Raw genomic sequence first — 16480 nt, 5'->3', positions numbered from 1 at the left:
GACGGGGGAGACGGCTGCCCCAGTGGGAGAGGCGGCGACGGCGGCGGCCGACGAGGAGGAGGGGGAAGCGGCGAAGGGTAAGCGGACAGCGCTGCCGGGCCTCGGCGGGATCCCCTGCCCGGCGCCCCGCGCCTCCCGCTGCCCGGGGACTCGCAAGGCCCTGGTGGGGCGTCCGCGCCCTCCTCGCCCTCGTCCCCCCCCCCGGCTCGCGGTGGCGAGGCACGGCGAGGCCCCCCAAGTCCTGCAGGGCGGGTGGGGGCGGGGAGCGGTGGGCCTGGCCTGGGCTCCAGGGAGTCGAGGGGGAGGGGGACCGGGCCTGCCCAGGAGCCGAGCGCCGGAGAGAGCACCCCGGGGGTGCCTTGCCCCTGGCCCTCCCCCAGGCCTGCGGTCTGGAAGTGGGGGGCACTGCTTTGGGGGAGCCCCACTACTTTGAGGGAGCCCAGGTCTGGAGAAGGATGGTTTAGGGGCCGGGGTGTCTAGAGAGAGCCGGGGAGGTTGTGTTATGGGTCGGAGAGGAAGAACACCGCTTTTTTCCCCACTTTGCTTTTCTTCAGCCTTCCTCGAAATGGGGAGCACGGCTGTGAGTAGGTGGCCCCTTTGAGGCCACTGGATTATTCTGGTTTTCTTGACCGGTTCACCAGACCGTGCGGTAGGGTTAAAACGGGGAGGCTCGTGAGGGTCTCTCGGAGTTGCTGACAGGTGACAGGTGGATCTTTCTGTTGCTGATGCTGTGGGGTTGTGCGTGCAGAGCTGTATACCGAAGTGTCAGCGTGAGCGTTTGTATTTACGTGTTTGGCCGAGTTTCGTTCCATATATAGTATATTTGAGATGTTGAGTTTCCATTCAAGTCAGCTTAATTGTTGTGGAGGAATTCTTCAAATGTTTCTGATAAGAGGGATTTCCAGGAGAGTGGAGGGAATTTGCAGCTTCCCTGGGCTCTCTGAGTGCTTCATGAAATCCAGGTTCCCCAAAGCACAGGAGGCTTGATCAGGGGGCCTTTATTCATTGGAAAGTTCGTGACCACGAAAATCCGTATTCTGGGCAACAGAAATGAAGTATAGTTTCGTATCCATTTTGTCAGCTGTAGGTAAGTTTGTAAAGTGCCAACTTTGGGGGTCAGGTTGATTCACATTTTATAAGAGGAATTGGTAATTGGTTTCTGCTTAGCACACTAAAAAGATATTGCTCGTTATGTAGTTTCAGATTTGGTCGGGCATTTCGGTGGGCATAGATTTTTTTTTCTTTCAGTTTTCACTAACTGCTTACCACACTCAGGACAGTAGCAGAGTTTTGACACCTTTCAGGCATACTTTTAAACTCTTTGTAACAATGAGTTCAAGGTTGATTTTTAAGCATGGCAATTTGAAACTAAATTTTGAAAACAGTTTCTATTAAAGGAAGTTTTGCCTTTTATTTTACTGTGTGCTTTAACTGGCTACTTAGAATCCTTGGGAAGAATTTTCAGGTTCATGAGCTCTGTACTAAATCAGTGACCAGATTGAGGAATTGTATAATGTGCATCGAATGGTTGTGTTGAATGATGGCACTATATCAGTGTGTTAACGGGAAAGTGAACAAAAATTCCAGTGATTCAGAACTTCTCTTTGCCACCCCCTAACTCTGATCACTGTATAATAGAGAGTGCTTTATGATTCCAATCTTAAAGAATCAAACCGAGAGCTGAACATGTTAATTACTATGTTCCCCACTGAACATACATTTCATTTTTCTTTCGGTTGCATGAAATAATTTTTCCTGAGTTGAAGGTGTTTTCCAAAGGGTGCTCGTGAAATACCACTTTTCAGATCTTCTTTACTGACATCTCATAATAGAACTTCTGTTATTATAATTCATTAATAGGTGGATGAAATTATCAGAGGTGCAAATGTACATTTCCCAAAAAGTAAATTTTAACATGAAATTGAAGGAACATTTGTGTTTGCTGTTTGTAAAAACGAAGCATTTCCCTTTCAACTAAGGATATGGTGAGATGTGTACAGTTACTACACCTAACGGAATGAGGTAAATTCTGCACAGTTAGGTAGGCACTACCTAGATCCCTAATTGTATTGAGTATTTACACTTTGGCAAATGTCTTAACATGGTTGATCTTATGCAATTTGCTCTGTGAAGAAAATCCCCAAAGTACTGTTTAGAAAGCAATATACTTATGTATCAATAAGCCTACTTCATTTGGATATAGGTAACGTGTAGACTGTTTCATTCTGTGAGTTGCAGACCAGAGAAATTCTGGTAGTCTGGATTTTCTAAAACTAAAGTGTGTATGTACACATAAAGTGTTTATTTTTATGAATATTGGCATACTTTAGAAAATAATCTTTGCCTTATTACAGATTTTTTTTTTTTTTTTTTTTTTTTTTTGGTCTTTTTGAGACAGGGTTTCCCTATAGCCCCAGCTGGCCTGGAACTCACTTTGTAGACCAGGCTGGCCTCTGCCTCCCAAGTGCTGGGATTAAAGATGTGCACCACCACGCCCGGCCATATTACAGCTTTTTAAGTTCCTGGAAATATACAAGATTCAACAATTAAAATTTTAGATTTCATTATGTCTCTACTTGGCCATATCCCATGACCCAGAACAATAATAGCATCTTTCTTTTTTTGTTTTGTTTTACTTGTGCCATCTTTAATCCTAAACTGGGACTCTTTAAAGTCAAGGATTATGAGATAATAGAGACAAGGATGAAGATTAGTGCAAAACACTAATGCAGAGATGGGGAATAAGATGCTGTGAAGGAACAGATGAATAGTTTTGCAGCTAGGAATATGGAACTGTGGGTACTGGTTGCTGCCAAGTACAGGAAAAAAGACTGCTGATCAATTCTAAAGAGATTTCACTCTGCATCTTCTGATGGGGCCTCATAAGCTCTACAGTATAGCCCTCTTAAAACCAATATAGATGGTAAGAGATTTGGAGATACTGAAGTTTCATGAAAATTAAATACATGCTCCTATTTACTGACTTCTAGCTTATATCTCCAACATACCAGTATTTTAACATTTTTTGTCCTGATTATTCTCATCCTAAAAATATCAAGAACACATGCTTAATCAGAAAGCCATAATTCCCAAGGCTATATTCTTGGGGGTACCAGGTACTGTCTTAACTTTGTATAATCCCTAAACCCATCTGTGCTCTTGCTAACTGGGGGGCAGGATTAAAGGGAAGATACTGTGTTCATTTTCTAATATCCTCATCCCTCAAAACAGCTTGCTTATTATAAGTGGTGCTTTGCCCATGTTTGGCCTTCTAGTTTTTTGTTTTTAAAAAAGGAAGGTGCGGGGCGTGGTGGCGCACGCCTTTAATCCCAGCACTTGGGAGGCAGAGGCAGGCAGATCTCTGAGTTCAAGGCCAGCCTGGTCTACATAGTGAGTTCCAGGACAGGTGGGGCTACAGGGAGACCCTGTCTCAAAAAGACCAAAAAAAAAAAAAAAAAAGGAAGGAAGGAAGGTGGGGGTTGCCAAAAATAGTGGTCACAAAGCCTCATGTGTTGAGGTTATGCGTTTCCCTTCCATTCTGTTGACTGCTTTTGCAGAATGCACATGCTCTGTCATGTCCTAACCCTTAGAGAGGAGCAAGCACAGTGAGCAGTGCTAGCTTGAAGGTTTATGTTTGAAGGTCTCGAAAGGCTTAGGTTTTGCCACTTAAAGTGCATTAATTCAAAACTTCATTTATTTTGGACCTCCCCCCTACCCCTTATCTTCCAGTGAAGTTGGGTAAATAATGCTTTGCTGAGTAGGACCTTTATTTTATTTGCCTTGTTCAGTTTGTTTGAGACAGGTCTTAATTTGAGCCCAAGCTGGCATCAAATTCAAGATTCTCATACCTCAACTTCCTAAGGGTTGTGTTTATAAGTACATACCTACCTGCTTCGTTTGTTTTTAAGGCAAAACTTTGAATAGGACATTTTCTTAAATTTCTCATCATCTATTCCAGTTCTGATTTTGGTACTATAGAAATGGTATCCTGATAGTAAAGAAAAAGGTACTAATTAATAATTATTGAATTCCTACTATGTTTTTATTCATTTCACAAATATTAAGCACTTACCATTGTCTTGGATGAGTCTAAAGGCTGGAAATGTAATACTGAATAACAGAATTTTCAGTTCTCATATAGTTTACATGTAAGTGGTAGAAGACACAATAAATGAGTAAACAAGTGTGTCTGGAGGGAAGAGTACTGCCTAATGAGTATGTTCTTGATTTCAAAAAGCAAAACTACCCAGTACAAGTTTTTTCTTGGAATAAAACTATACTTCATAACTTGGAAACAAGATTATATTTGTGCTTCAGAGTTACAAATAGTTAACAGTTTTGAATAATAGGGATTTCCTGTTGTTAATGCTGTCCAATAGAGATTTTTGGAATTTACCATCCTTGTTTGAGTCCTGGTTTTTGCCACTTGTTGGGTTGCGACAGGACAGGGGGCCAATAACTAGTTCTTAGCTTCTCTGAACCTAATTTCTAATTTATAAACTAATAATCTAAGGTTGTTATGATTATGCAAATTAATTATAAAGTGTCAGTGAATTATAACATTTTTATTTACTGTCTTTCCGGAATTCTATAAGATAAGTGGAGTTGGTGACTGTAGAAAGCTGTAATAGCTAGCACTATATGTACACCATTTAATGTACATTTTATTTGGCCATCTAAAGCAGTTTTGCCTGATACAGAAAGTTAAAGTGTTGCTCTGTTACTGAGCATTGAAGCTTGTTGTCTAGTGTACTGTCAGGCATAACCTTACAGCCTTCTAGTGAAGGAACATTGTAGGCTTGTCATACATGTTGATAAGCTGGATCTAAGTACTTTAACAAATGGACAGTGAATACTGTGTAAAATTCAAGTTTAAACATTTAGCATAGTGTGTGGCACATAGTAAATATTCAGTGTTCACCTGTCAGTTTTTCTACTTTATTGTATAAACAAGGGCATTTCAAAGACTTTACAAAGTATGAAAGAAAACATTCACAAAGGTAAAGTGTACAAATTATGAAGTTTTTGAGGAAGAACAAAATAGTCATTCAAATTGCAAAAGTTTTTTTTCATTTAAAAAAATTTTTGTGTGTGAGTGTATTGCCTGCATGTATTTTTTAGTTATTTATTTTTATTTTAAGTGTATAAGTGTTATGCCTGCGTGTATGTTAAGTGTACCTGTGTTATGCAATGCCTGCAGAGGACGGAAAAGGGTCTCTGATCTCCTGGAACTGGAGTTACAGATGGTTATTAGCTACTATATGGGCACTGGGATTCAAACCCGGGTCTTCTGCAATATCATTCAGTGCTCTTAACCACTGACCCATCTCTCCAGCCTACCTCCATGTATTAAGTGCACCTGTGTCTTGCATTGTACTTGGAGGTCAGAAGAAGGTGTTGGATCCCCTGGAACTAGTTATTGTTAGCCGCCATGTGAGTGCTGGGAATCGAACCCAGGCCCTCTGCAAGAGTAGCCAGTGCTCTTAACTGCTGAGTTATATCTCCAGCCCCCTGCAAAACTTTTTTACCCTGGAAGATCACTAAATTGAGCTTCCTAAAGATAGACAGGGCCTTCCTTTCTTTTCAGTCTTTTCTTCAAACTCTTTTTAGTGCTTGTCCTAGAAGCTCAGTGTGTTACAGATTGAATGAAGTGGCAGTCTTTTGTTATATCATAATTCTTTTTAGTAGTAAACTCTTGGGTGTGAAGGGTTACTGCTTGCACTGGACTTAAATTTTTCTATAGATTTGGTTTGGTTTTGAGACAGAGGTTTGCTTTATAGCCCAACCTGTCTTACAACTCACTCACCACCACCCTTTTGTATCTGCCTTCTGAGTTCTGTGATTACTGATATGAACCACCACACCTGGTTTGAGTTTCTAGTTTTAAGCACAAAATTGTTAAATAAAATATTATAACTGTCATGTTTTTTAAATCTAGCCAAAAATTTGAGAAAAAAAAAATCCTAGAAATAGGAAGAGGTTGAGTGTCCATTAACCTACCTATTCCTATGATTTTGACATAAACGTGAAAGGGGGTTATGGTGCCCTTCTCCCCCACTGAAGATTGAGCCCAGTGCATGCTAAGCAAATATTCTACCACTAAGACATATCCCCAGTTCTCTTCTATTTAATTTATTTATTTATTATTTTTTGAGACGAGGTCTGGCTAAGCTGTCTAGGCTGGCCTCCAACTTGCAGTACTCCTGCTGTAGCCTCCCAAGAAGCTGGAATAATAGACATGTGCCACCACACCCCGTGGGATATACCAATTCTTAAGGGGAGAATAGAAAAAATAATTCATGTATAATTATATACCTTAATTAACTTAAAGGTCAAGTTTGTTTTATCCCTTTAAAGCAATTTCAGTGAAACTGTAGATTTGGTCTGGCCTTATGAATTAAATGGCTCAGTTGACTATTTACTTCCATTCCTATGATGTGGGGAATACTGGTGTTTCCACAGAAAAGGAAAGACACCCTAGCATGTACTTTAGCAGTGACCATTCTTTCGATGTTTAAATGTTAGCACCAGTCAGCTTTTTCCTATTCTCATGCAAGCTATCCTGTACCTAATGAATAAGAACTTTAGCTTTCCTAAAATTTTCAGCTCTTGCCTAGCTCAAAAACGTTTATTCATTTACACAAAATATTTCTTGGATTAAAAAAAAAAGTCCTCTGAGTTCGGTGTGGTGATGCAGGCCTTCAGTTCCAGCACTGGGGAAGCAGAGGCAGGGGGATCTTTGAAATGGAGGCTAGGCTGGTCAAAACACTGAGTTCCAGACTACCTGGGGCTACAGGGAGACCCTGTCTCAAAAAGACCAAACAAACAAACAAACAAAACCTCCTCTGGGCCACAGCAATGACTCAGTTGAAAACACCTACCACCAAGCCTGGCAACTTTGATCCATGGGACCCACATGGTAGGAGAGAACTGAGTCCCGTCAGTGTCCTTCTCTGATCTCCATATGCATGTCCCTCCCTCCCACACAATTACTATGAACAGAATCCTCACAAAACATGTGCAAGATGCTATATATTCAAATTTGGCATGCTGTAATATTACTTGGAAAATGAGAAATGCATCAGGTGAATATTTGTTTTTTGTCTGCTAATCTGCTGGAAAGCAATATGTCTACAGTGTCAGTTCCAGGAGCTTTAGAAAGCCTGATTTAGTCACAAACAGGTACAACGGAAGAAGGTAGAATACAGTAAGAATTTATAGTATTTTTATTTGTCTTATTAAAGAAAGTGACGTTCTTGTTTCTCTTAAGACAAAACGAGTTAATCCAAGGTCTCCATGCAGAAATCACAGAAGCTCAATAATAGCAGCGGGATGGTCTTGCAAAGGAAGAGTATAAAATACAAAAAAGAAAACGTGTAAAATACGTGCTGTAGCAGAATTTTGATAGAAGTATATGAATGCTGATCATTATTAATAGACTTGTTCAGAAGCAGGGATCCGTTAAAGAATAATTTTTGATGAGTGAATTTTTACTTACTGGTTTTTCAGTTACTTTGATCTGAATTATTAAATAACACTATAATCTTGACTGTTAGAGTCTTATTCAGATTTATTTGCATTAAGGAAATTTTCATTTGACCTTTCACACATTAATTGAACTTTATAGTGTTCACAGCATTAAGCACATCATGGTGGCTTCCTGTCAATCAGGCAGCCCACAGGCGGTGCTTGTCGCATCAGTGTTGAGTTCTGTTGCTGTTAGCTATATGCTCTTTTATGTCATTCAAACCTTTTTTTTTTTAAAAAGAAATCTATTTGTTTATTTTTATTTTATATGCATGAGTGTTATGCCTGCATGTGTGTAAGTGCACCTGGGTCATGCAGTGCCTGTGGAGGACAGAAGAGGGCACCAGATCTCCTGGAACTGGATTACCAAGGTCTGTTAGCTGCCATGTGGGTGCTGGGGTTTGAACCTAGGTCTTTTGCAAGAGCAACCAGTGCTCTTAACCTCTGAGCCATCTCTCTCTCCAGCCCTCAAACCTTTTTTTTTTTTTTTAAGAATTCTTTTTTCTTTTTATTTATTTTTATTTTATGTGTGAGTACTTTGTCTGCATGTATCTAAGTGTACCATATGTGTGCAGTGATCGTGGAAGCCAGAAAGGGTGTCAGAGCCTTTGTAACCAGAGTTACAGTTAGCCGCCATGTAGGTGCTGGGAATCGAACCTGGGTCCTCTGCAAGAGCAGGAAGAGCTGTTAACTGCTGAGCCATCTCTCTGGCCTCTAGATTTTTATTTTTAATTAAGTGTGTACCTAATGTATATGTATGTGAATTTGTGCACATGAGTGTAGGATGCCAGAAGAGAACATTGGATCCCCTGGAGCTGCAGTTACAGGGGGTTTTGAGCTGTCAGATGTGGGTACTCACCAACTAAACTCTGGTCCTCTGCAAAAGCAGCAAGCACTCTTAAGTATGGAGCCATCTTTCTATCCTCTCACTTAAAATTTTTGAACCAAGACTTCTCTTAAGAGAATCCACATTATTACCTAATTTATGTAATGGTTTAAACTATATTTTCTGTATTATGTTACCTAGCACAGTAAAAACCTAGTAGATATCAACAAGTAACACCCAAAATATAAAATAGATTCTGTACTTCTAAAAACTAATATTCAGATAGATGATATAATAAAGCCTGTTGTATATGTTTGCTTCTATATGCTTGACATTTTGTGGACTGTTTTTGGTTTTGCTTTTATTTTTATACTAGCATTGACAGATTATAGGTTTTTATTGATATTAATCATCCCTAAACAGTAGAGAAGCTGGCAATATAGGCAAGAAGAGCATTGTTTTGTTTTTTTAAAGAAGTCAGAATATTTGTAATCCCAGTACTCAGGAGGTAGAGGCTTAAAGATCAGAAGCTCGGGGTTATCCTTAGTTACATAGTGAGTTTGAGGGCAGCCTTGAGTACATGAGACCCTGTCTCAAAAAAAAAAAAAAAAAAAAAAAAAAGCAGGTCAGCAAAGAATTCAGGTCAGCAGATCACGTTTAGATCACATGTTTAGTTTAAACCATTAAGCACCAATAGTTGTACAGTTGCTTTTCTAAAAGATAGTGACCTGATCATATTAGACATCAGTTTTTTAGAACTTAAAGAGATATATAGGTGTCACATTGAATAGTACTAAAATCAAAAAGGAAATAGCTAGGGATCAATATAAAGGAGGTGTTTCTGGAAATAGAGGTATTCTGTATTTGCATTGAGTAACGGTTACTGTTTACTGTGTTTAACATATAGCAGAATTGTACTTGAATAAAGTACTGCTCTGTTATATTTATGATTGTTTCCCAGAAAATGGTCAAATAGACATGTGGAAATGGGGATTTCAAAAGAAAATTCCCACTTCCGCCTATGGTGATTCCGCTTTTTTACATATAAAATTGTACTGACACATACTGGCTGGACTTGCATGCTCAGATTTTTCTAGTTGAAGTGATTGGTTGGCTCAAGTGAGGCATCCTCATCCTATTCATGAGATTTTCCTCTCATGAACAGTGACATACATTGAAAGGATGACTATCCCGTGTAATTGTTGCAGTTCTGAAAGTGGAACAAGAAGTACCCTTTTGGGGAAGAGTACTAGTTCATTGGAAAATTGAGCTGGTGAGTATAGCCAAACCCTGGTATCAGTATTTCAGCACTTAGGGGGTGTCACATGAGTAAAAGAACAGGACAAAACTACAAAGTGTTTCATTTGCCTCTGTGGCACACCTGTGCAGTCTCACCCAGGAGGAAATCTTGCCTTACCCATTTTTCCTTGGTGTCTTAATCTCTGCACTCTTTGGGAGTTTTTTGTTTGTTTGTTTGTTTGTTTTTGATACAGGATGTTGCCCATGCTGGCCTGAAACTCCCTATAAAGCCCAGGCTTGCCTCCAATTTGCCATCATCCTGCTTCCATCTCCCAGTGCTAAGATTACAGCATGATCCACTACACATAGCTGTATAATCTTTATTATTTCAACTAACCCAGTAGTTTTGGGTTCCTGCTGTAGGCCAAGTACTCACCAGGTAAAGGGGGTGGACAGATTATTAAGATATAGTTCTGGGGGCGGGGGGGGCTGGAAAGATGGCTTACCAGTTAAGAGCACTGGCTGCTCTTTCAGAGGACCTAGGCTCTATCCCCAGCACCCATATGGTGACTTAGAACCATCCTTAACTCCAGCTCCAAGGGATCCATTGCCCTCTTCTGTCCTCTGTGGGCGTTGCACAACATAGGTGCACTTATACACACGCAGGCAACACATTCATACACATAAAATAAGTAAAAAAAAATTTTAAAGATATATTTCTGGTTTTTGAGATATGTGCAGATGAGTGCGATATATGTGACAAATGCTGTACCAGGGTTGAACGAAATACTTTAGGAATCTACAGAAGGGAACACCTGATTTCAATAAATGACGAAACCATACAAAGAGAAGTCTTCATAAGAAAGCTCTCACTTAGGGAACTGGAGAGATGGTCTAGCGGTTAAGAGCACTGACTGCCAGGTTCAATTCCCAGCGCCCACATGGCAGCTACCAACCATCCATAACTCCAGTTCCAGGGGATCCGACTGCCATCTTTTGACCTCTGCAGGCATTGCATGACTCAGGTGTACCTACCTACATTCGGGCAATACACTCATACACATAAAATAAAAAATGATAAATTAAAAAAAAAAAACTCACGTATTCTCAGTATTTGTCAGTCAAAGAAGTAATGGACAGGTTGAGGGCAATAGATGGCATTTTGAACAAAGAAAATAGCATGCCTAAATCATGGAGGTAGAAAGGGCTATGAATTATGAGTAGTTCCTCATTACGAGTAACCCTAGTAGTATGTAAGAAACTGAGATAGAAAATTAAGAAGGCAGCATGAATTTCTTTATCTGCTGTCTCAAAAGTTTTGACTTTATCTTGTTAATGATAGAAGGCAAGTACTTAACAGTCTAAAAGATTGGCATCAATGGAAAGAGTACGTTAAGAAAGAGTTGGATTAAGAGGAAGAAACAGATCTTATAGCCCTTGTGTGGTGGCAGGATCAGAATTCAGCCTGCAATGATGGAATAATTAAGGAGCAGAGTAGGTAATGGGTAAGAGACTTAAAGGCAGAGTACTGAGTGTGAAGTAAAGGTAAGAGTCACACCTGCTGGCTTGAGTTCCTAGGTGAATCGTGGCATTAACCAATAGAACACAAACCATGGGAATAATAGGTGTGGGAGTTCTTTGGGTTTTGTTAGTTTTTTGTTTTTTGTTTTGTTTTGTCTTTTTGAGACAGGGTCTTCCTACAGCCCCAGCTGGCCTGGAACTCACTATGTAGACTAGGTTGGCCTTGATCTCACAGAGATTCGCCTGCCTCTGCCCCCCGCCCACCCCCAGTGCAATTAATGGTGTACGCTACCATGCCCAGCCAAGTTTTTTATTAGTTTTAAGGTTCCTATGTCGAGAAAGATTTCTGTGTAGGTGACATTTAAGCAGGTGTTTGATTATGAACTGATGAAGCCACGTACTTTTCAAACACAAGAAGTAGCAAATGCAAAGACCTATATATAGGAGCCTGCCTCCCGTCTTCCAAGAGCTGAAAACGTGGTATGTTTAGAACTTGAGTGAGGGAGCAGAAGGATGGAACATGAGGTCTAAGTACATAGTTTTCATGTAGATTTTTAGGTTGTGTTAAGGACTTTAGATTTTATTTAAGATGAGAGAGAAGGCCAACAGGGGTTTTAAGTTGTCTTAATTTACATTTCCCCTTATTTCTTAGAACATGGTTTATTAATTATGAATTAATGTCATCAAAGTCAGACTATAGAACTTTTTAATCATCACTAGGAACTTGCTTTGTCTTGTCCCTTTATACTCTCACCGTTCCCTCCAAACTTAACCCTTGGAGAATGCTAATTTAGTCTCCAACAATAATATAATTTTGTCACTTTGAGAGAATTACATGAATGCAATCATGCCTTCTTACCTTTTGAGATTAGCTTTTTCTTTTCACTCTCCCTAGTGCCTTTGATCCATCTAAATTGTTACATGTAGCAATAGCTCATTCTTTGTTAGTGGTGAGAAGTGCACTGTTGTTGGAATGTACCGCATTTCAGTCACTAATTTGAAGGACTTTATGGTCTCCAATTGGGGTTATAAAATAAAGCTGGGAACTGTGTGGTGGGTGTGCATGTGGGCTCCGGAGGGTCTGTGTCATTCTGGGTCCTTCTCACTTGTCCAAGGTTTCTGAGGTTTCCTTGCTGTTCTCTGTATTGTCATATGGGAGCACTGCTTTTAGAAAAAGACTAAATATTGAAAAAATTGAAGCCATGTTTTAAAGACCTGTATCACAGGTGTTTCATCAGTTTGTAACATGTGAGTCTGAAATAGCCAGCAGTTTGGTTCTTGTAAGGTAGCTAAATTATGTGCAGTTACTTGGGCAAGTGGATCAGGATACTTGGGCAAGTGGATCAGGACCTTGTCGTGAGACAGGTGATGGAATAAATCCAGTCTCAGTATTTCCTCTTAACAACAAACGAGATGTGGCAATCAGGGAACAGTGAAATACCAGATAGACAGATAGACAATATCAGTCAAAAGACATTGTGGGCTGGACGCAGTGGCGCACACCTTTAATCTCAGCACTTGGGATGCAGAGGCAGGCAGATCTCTGAGATCGAGCCCAGCCTGGTCTACATAGCAAGTTCCAGGCCAGCTGGGGATATGAGAAGACCCTGTCTTGAAAAGCAAAAACAAATAACAAAGACCTTATGTCACAGAGCAATCAGTAGTCCAACCAGGCTTCACAGGTGTGTCATATCAGAGTGTGAAAAGGGAGTCTTAAATATCTGTTGACAGTAAAGTAGACTGGTGAATATATGGATAATATGAGGTGGCAAGCAACAGCAATTCTAGCCAATAACTTCGTATTTCTGAGTGACCACACAAAAGAAAAGGCAGAGAATGGATGATTCTTCTTTTGACTTTGTTACAATCTCCTTTCCAGGTCATGTATAGTGTAGTTTTTAAAGATAAAGACTTTAAATATATAATAAAATTAAGCTTCTATGAACAGTTTTGTACAGGTTTTCATGTGAAAATACATATTATAAGAAGCAGCCATATTTTTCCAGAGTGGCTGTGCCGTTTTACATTGCAGTCAGCAGTATATGAGAGATCTAGTTTCTCTGCGTTTTTACCAGCACTTGGTATGGCTAATATATTTTTTTTAATTTCAGCAAGTCTGATGGGTGACATCTCATTGTAGCATTAATATGTTTTTCTCTAATAGCTAATAATATTAAAACATGTTTTCATGTACTGTTTTGCTGCTTGTATATCCTCTGTAATGTATCTATTCAAGTCTTTTGGCTATATTCTAATTGGGTTGCTTTCTTCTTACTAAGCTTAGAAATTTCTTTATGCCATCTAGATCCAAGTCTCTTGCTTAATGATTTACAGAAATTTTCTCCTAACAGGTGATTTTTCTCTGTATCCTCTTAACAGTGTCTTTTATAGAGCAGAGTTTTTAATTTTGGTGACATCTAGGTTTTTATTTATTCTGTTCATTTTATATAAGATTTGATGCTTTGAGTTTTTGGTGTAGACTAGTTGTTCTAACATTATTTATTGAAAAGTTCATTCTTTCATTGAATTGCTTTTTGCAGCTTTGTCAAAAAGCTCTTGACTGTAATTGCAAGGATCTGTTTCTGAATTCTCTGTTCTTTTCTATTGCTCCTTAGGTCTGTTTCACCCACTAGTACTGTACTCTTTTTAAAATGTTTATATTTATTTTATGTGTATACAGTGTTTGCCAACATGTATATATTTGCACCATGTGTATGCAGTGTTTGCCTACATGTATATATTTGTACCATGTGTATGCAGTGTTTGCCTACATGTATATATTTGTACCATGTGTATGCAGTGTTTGCCTACATGTATATATTTGTACCATGTGTATGCAGTGTTTGCCTACATGTATATTTTGCGCTATGTGCGAGCAATGCCCACAGAGGCCTGAAGAAGGTGTCAGATCTTCTGGAACTGGAATTATATATAGATGGTTATGGACTGCCATGTTGTAGTCTCCCGTCCACCCCCACCCCCGTCCCGTGTCCCATCCACCCCCACACCCCACCCCGGCCCTTAAGGACGGTGGTGCTCTGCTCACTAATAGTTAACAGGCTCTTGTCACTTGGTTCATTCAGAGTTAACAGACTTTGAACTTTGTTGATATAGAGGCTTGAGGAGGGGGAAGTCTGTTCCCAGGATGCTAGGAAGAAGATCAATTAGATAGCTTTCTATGGAATGCCAGGGTAGGTGTAGTAGCACCCCCCCCCCATGTTTCTGCATCTATCAAAGGTCTGTTACTGGGCCAATTGCCATGGCCTTGGGTACACTGTGCTGCTTTCTTACCATTATGATGGGGAAATTCCTATGTGTTTTGCACCATTTGAGCACTTATCATATGTAAACTCTGTGTGAACTTAAAATGCCGAGCTTCCAGTAGACTCTCAGGAGGGCAGTGAAAATGCTCTTGAGCAGACAAAATGCCAAGGGCTCTGGGTCTGATTTCAGTTTTCTGGAACAGACTGTGGTGGGCTTCTACACCATATGGGTATTGAGAACCAAACGTGGGCCCTCTGTAAGAGCACCAAGTACTTTTAACCACTGAGCCATCTCTCTAACCCCTAGTACTATACTATCTTGATTACTATAACAACAGAGTAAGTCTTCAAATTATAATCAAATTTCTCTGATTCTTTTTCAAATTATTTTGGCTATTCTGTTTCCTTTCCATATAAAAATTTAGAATCTATGAAAATATACAGCTGGGATTTTGATAAGAATAGCACTAAATCTATAGGGTTGGTTTAACCTATAGGAGAAAATTGACATTTTTATTTTATTGACTCTTTCAGTTCATGAACATGGTATGTTTATTTAGACTTTTGATTTCTTTTTTTTCTTTTTTTAATTTATTTTATTTTACGTGAATGAATGTTTTGCCTGCATGCAAGTGCAACCATAACATACAGTGCCCATGGAGGCCACAAGAGGGCTTCAGAGCCCCTAGAACTAGAGTTTGAATAGTTGTTAACCTTCACCTGGATGCTAAGAACCAAATCTGGATTCTTTGCAAGAGTAGCCAGTGCTCTAACTGCTGAGCCGTCTCTCTAGCCCCAACTTTTGATGTCTTTCATTAGGATTTTGTAGTTTTCAGCGTGCGTTATATGTAATTTTTGTCTGATTTATCCCTAGGTTTTGTAAGCAATTATAACTGGCTCTTTCATTGTTAACATGTATCAATATAGTTGATTTCTGTAGATGCACATTGTTATCCTGAGACTTCAATTTTTTTTTGTTTGTTTTTAGGTAGATTCTATGTGTTTTCTGTGTGCTTATGAGCACAGCCTACTTTAATTCCTTTCCAGTCTGTATACCTTTTTTTTTTTTTTTTTTTTTTCTTCCTGCTTCACTGCTCTGGCAAGCCCCTTTCAGGTCTTGGTAAGTATTCAGTCTTTTGCAATTAAGGATATGTTGGCTATACGATTTTTGTAGGTGCTGCTTATCAGTTCCCTTTCTAAGCCTTCTAGTTTTTGTCATAGCTGGGTATTTGATTTTGTCAAATGCATTTAACATCAATGAATATGATTATATGGCCTTTCTTTAAATTGGTGACCTTTTGGTAACTCTGCTCTGTGTGAAATAGACCATTAGATGGAGCAAAGATGTAAACAAAAAGACTATAATGGAAGTTATTGCAGTGATAACTGGGACCAGGGAGGTAACAGTGAAGGAGGTAACAGATGAGAGCAATAGTGACTGGGACCAGGGAGGTAACAGTGAAGAGTGAGGAAAGGTCAGGTTTTGAATGTGTTTCAAACCCTGTGTGGGCAGGAATTGCTGATGATTTGTATGTGAGGCATGAAAGAGAATTCAAAGATGACTCCCAAGGGTTTTGACCCAAGTGGTTAGAGGGATGGAGTTGCTGTTGCCTGAGTTGGAGTAGTGAAATGGCCAGTTTAGGCTGGGCTAGGCAGCCAGGAAGTTGTATAAAACTGGTAATATCAAGTAGCAATTCATTCAATACCTAAATAGAATTTGGGCAAAAGATTCAGTCTAAAAACAAGTATTTGTCAATTGAGGTGATATCAAAATATAGAAATGTCATAAACTATAACTACTTTTTTTTTAGTATATTTAAAGTTTCTTAGTAAAGTAAAGAACTTTGTGAAACTGTGAATTGGTTCTCTTTATCAGCAGACTGTTGTGTACCTGATGTTAAAGACACCAGAAAGAATGTGATTGAGAGACAATTTTAGGGATAGATACTTTGAAGATTATATGCATTATGTCTTTAAATCATACTTAGTACATGAATGTTATAATTTTGGTAATCCAGTAGTATTTTACTGGTATTCATAACTTTGTCCTAAACCTTTATAAACTGAAATAACCCATGAATATTGTGAAAAGAGTTTGACACTA

At 39.4% G+C, this 16480-nt stretch overlaps 1 protein-coding gene across 4 annotated transcripts in view; it reads left to right on the top strand.

Annotated features, from left to right (window-relative positions):
• The window catches only part of Tab2 (TGF-beta activated kinase 1 (MAP3K7) binding protein 2), a 76058-nt gene continuing 59578 nt past the window's right edge, over positions 1–16480 (top strand). For all 4 annotated transcript variants that reach the window (XM_008830418.2, XM_029562208.1, XM_029562211.1 and 1 more), the window contains exon 1: positions 1–77. The gene's annotated coding sequence lies outside the window, so the exon portion shown is untranslated. The remainder of the gene's footprint in view (positions 78–16480) is intronic.

Source organism: Nannospalax galili, unplaced genomic scaffold (genome assembly GCF_000622305.1).
Source record: "Nannospalax galili isolate Female #2095 unplaced genomic scaffold, S.galili_v1.0 scaffold395, whole genome shotgun sequence".
Classification (NCBI taxonomy): Eukaryota; Metazoa; Chordata; class Mammalia; order Rodentia; family Spalacidae; genus Nannospalax; species Nannospalax galili.
The sequence above is the reverse complement of the archived record's forward strand: the minus strand, read 5'-3'. Positions and strand labels throughout refer to the sequence as shown.